Genomic DNA, 4,018 nt, shown 5'->3' on the forward strand with positions numbered 1-4,018 from the left:
TTTAGTAACCAGTATCTTCCAGGGGCGGGCATGATTGAGCAGAGCCTAACCTTATGAAAACCCAAATCTCTAATTTGGAAGCTAAATTACATTTAATCTTTTCACAAATAATTTTATATTTTAAACATTTGAATTGCACACAATTACATGTGATCTGATAACTATAATGTGTAGACTTTCCCAGATACAGTTTAGGTCTCCTGTCATCAGTCATAATGTCTCCAGATGACAACCGAACTGACATCATATTAATTAAGTACCAACGCATATTTTCAACTGGTTCTATTACCGATAATGGTTCTTTCCTCCACTTGTTTGATGTTCCAGACTCTCTATGTTCAAACAAGCTATTCAAGAGTCCTCTGAGTAAGTCCAAGAGAGGGAAGGAGAAAGGTATTTATTAACCTTACCACAGGCCAACATCATGACAGTCCCCATGTTGGGTCAAATTTGCGATTAACCTGCATGTTGCAACCAACATTAAAATGACCGTGGGTTGTCCTGGTTGTGGACATCGTTTGTCCCCATCTGGTGGTCGACCCGGGTAGGGTTTATGCGAATGAAGTCCGCTCCAAGGCTGGGCAGCATATGAGTTGGTGATCGCTGTTGCAGTCCGCTCTGTGTGGTCGACCGGTGTAGTGTGTCTGCAATGAAGAAGTCCGCCCGAGGCTGGGCAGCAGATGTCCAGTTGGTGATCGGTGTTGCAGTCCCTCTCTGGTGGTCGACCCGGGTAGGGTGTCTGAAATGAAGAAGTCCGCTCCAAGGCTGGGCAGCGGATGTCCGGAGTGGGATCCCGTTCGGACCCGTCGTCTGGTCGTCCAGACTGTAAGATCTTATTACATTGAGTAGCAAGCTACCCCTTGGTCGTCAGGGCAAATCTGGTCTTGTGATAGCTAGGTCCTGACCCCCCCCCCCCCCCCCCCCTCCTATTAGACTTCTTTAGTAAAGGTTGAATAGTCTATTGTTCAGCTATTAGCCCCCCTCCCCAACTTGCAACATATTGTTGTTGTTTCCATCTCGTTCCTTTCCCTCTTCCGCGCGTCATCATTCTGCGCCTGTAGCATTTTCGGTAGTGCGTCAGAATTCTGCATACAGTAGCAAGTTTGTATGAAGGTGTGGTTATTCACAGGCAAATTTCATTTGCTATGGAGGTACATTTGTGTCTTTTTGTCGAGAGCAAAAACTGTATTTATTTTCAATCAAAAATAATTGTTCTGAAAGCAACCTTTTTGCGGACACAAAGGAAGTCATAGCACAGACAGGACTGTGTGATGATGGCATCTCAGGTCAGCAGCACTGGGCGTTCTTCCATCCAACTTGTTACTAAGCTAGTAGTTAGCTCCTACGATTCAGTGTAGGTTCATAACATTCTTACTAAACTCAGCAAAAAAGAAACATCCCTTTTTCAGGATTCGTCTTTCAAAGATAACTCGTAAAATCCAAATAACGTCCAAAGATCTCATTGTAAGGGTTTAAAACACTGTTTCCCATGCTTGTTCATGAAACCATAAACAATTAATGAACATGCACCTGTGGAACGGTTGATGAGACACTAACAGCTTACAGCCGTAGGCAATTAAGGTCACAGTTATGAAAACCTAGCACACTAAAGAGGCCTTTCTACTGATCTGAAAACACCAAAAGAAAGATGCCAGGGTCCCTGCTCATCTGCATGAACGTGCCTTAGGTATGCTGCAAGGAGGCATGAGGACTGCAAATGTGGCCAGGGCAATAAATTGCAATGTCCGTACTGTGAGATGCCTAAGACAGCGCTACAGGGAGACAGGGCGGACAGCTGATCGTCCTCGCCAGTGGCAGACCACGTGTAACAACACCTGCACAGATTGTACATCGACAGGATGGCAACAACAACTGCCCAAGTGTACACGCAGGAATACACATCCTCCATCCAGTGCTCAGGGCTGTTGTGCAATAGCTGAGAGAGGCTGGACTGAGGGCTTGTAGGCCTGTTGTAAGGCAGGTCCTCACCAGACATCACCTGCAACAACGTTGCCTATGGGCACAAACCCACCATCGCTGAACCATACAGGACTGGCAAAAAGTGCTCTTCACTGACGAGTCGCGGTTTTGTCTCACCAGGGGTGATGGTCGGATTCGCGTTTATCGTCGAAGGAATGAGCATTACACCGAGGCCTGTACTCTGGAGCGGGATCAATTTGGAGGTGGAGGGTCCGTCATGGTCTGGGGTGGTGTGTCACAGCATCATCGGACCGCGCTTGTTGTCGTTGCAGGCAATCTCAACGCTGTGCGTTCCAGGGAAGACATCCTCCACCCTCATGTGATACCCTTCCTGCAGGCTCATCCTGACATGACCCTCCAGCATGACAATGCCACCAGTCATACTGCTCGTTCTGTGCGTGATTTCCTGCAAGACAGGAATGTCAGTGTTCTGCCATGGCCAGTTAAAATCTCGGATCTCAATCCCATTGAGCACATCTGGGACCTGTTGGATCGGAGGGTGAGGGCTAGGGCCATTCCACCCAGAAATGTCTGGGAACTTGCTGGTGCCTTGGTGGAAGAGCGGGGTAACATCTCACAGCAAGAACTGGAAAATCTGGTGCAGTCCATGAGGAGGAGATGCACTGCAGTACTTAATGCAGCTGGTGTCCACACCAGATACTGACTTGTACTTCTGATTTTGTTCAGGGACACATTATTCCATTTCTGTTAGTCACATGTCTGTGGAACWTGTTCAGTTTATGTCTGTTGTTGAATCTTGTTATGTTCATACAAATATTTACACATGTTAAGTTTGCTGYAAATAAACGCAGTTGACAGTGAGAAGACGTTTATTTTTTTGCTGAGTTGATATTACATACATACATACCGTGAATGATAAATCATGCAATTATTATTCTCAAGCTAACCAAAAGCATTTGGCTACGAACGCCTGTTCTCGCCATTTTCAGTTGAATTAATCTAACTTTCTTTCATGGCCACTCATAAGCAGGCCAAGTCATATGTTTCATAGTCGATAAATAATCATATTTCATGACAGTGTAACAGTTAGCTTTTTTTCAGAAGGATGAAAGAACCGAACATGTCTGTCAGGGAATGCTATTCTGATATGTCAGATGAAGAGTTAGACCAGAAAGTCAGCGCCATTAAGGCAAGGATGCCCCATGCGGGCTTTAGAATGGTCAAAGGAAGTCTCAGAGCAATGGGCCATCGTGTAACAATGACGAAGAGTTAGGGAGTCTTTGCAGCGTGTAGATGGTGCAGTACCATTGCATATTTCCATCACCTAATGAACAACCACAATACCAGTCTGGTGTTAGCTTTCTGTGCTGTATTGACGTATCCTGAAAATGACATTTTGCTGCTTTAGATTGAACGGTCATATCTCAGTTATTGTTTCATTTCTACAAAAAATCAGCTATTTTCTTTACTTTCAGAGAGCGAGCTGATCAAGGGGTCAAAAATGTAGATATTGCCATATGTTCACTGTCTGAGGAACAGGCCGTGGAAGCTTAATTGCTCGGCAAAAGTGTCCATAACCAGAGGTAATTATACTGTCTGTGTTCCTTTTCTCTCTTTCTCTCTGCCTGTCTTGTTGTGTCATGGAACCTGTCTCACAGCATTCATTTTAAAAAAAACTTAAGATGTCAGCTGCTACTTTTCAGATTTACACCACATAAATACTCAGCCATTTCACTGAACTATCTGTTGCGTCCATCTGTTGCTGCAAGTCAAGATTTCCCTGGGGTTAGCCTTGCAATAACCAAGTGGTGAATAACATAGCCCTCTATATCTTAAATGTTTCAGATACAGTCCGATAGGTCGTCCCTGCATCACATACAGTATCTTCTATTTGACATTATCTTCTATTGTTTTGTCCGGTCATTGTGTCTGTCTTTTCAAAAGTAAAAGTACATCTGTAGCCACTCGTTTGACACCAGGTTTGAGACCGCACACAAACACACAATAACGGTCTCTCTCTTTCACTTCATCCCTCTCCCCCTTCTCCCTTAAATCCTCTAGGTTATATCAGCTGTGT

The 4,018-nt window shown here is 44.8% G+C and overlaps 1 long non-coding RNA gene across 1 annotated transcript in view; it reads left to right on the plus strand.

The window, feature by feature from the left end:
- LOC139028290 (uncharacterized) overlaps positions 1-3,500 on the plus strand; it is a 20,916-nt gene extending 17,416 nt beyond the window's left edge. The window contains exon 3 of the long non-coding RNA XR_011480472.1: positions 3,417-3,500. This is a non-coding gene — a long non-coding RNA (uncharacterized lncRNA). The remainder of the gene's footprint in view (positions 1-3,416) is intronic.
- The last annotated feature ends 518 nt before the right edge of the window (positions 3,501-4,018 follow it).

Source organism: Salvelinus sp. IW2-2015, linkage group LG1 (genome assembly GCF_002910315.2).
Source record: "Salvelinus sp. IW2-2015 linkage group LG1, ASM291031v2, whole genome shotgun sequence".
In the NCBI taxonomy this organism is placed as follows: Eukaryota; Metazoa; Chordata; class Actinopteri; order Salmoniformes; family Salmonidae; genus Salvelinus; species Salvelinus sp. IW2-2015.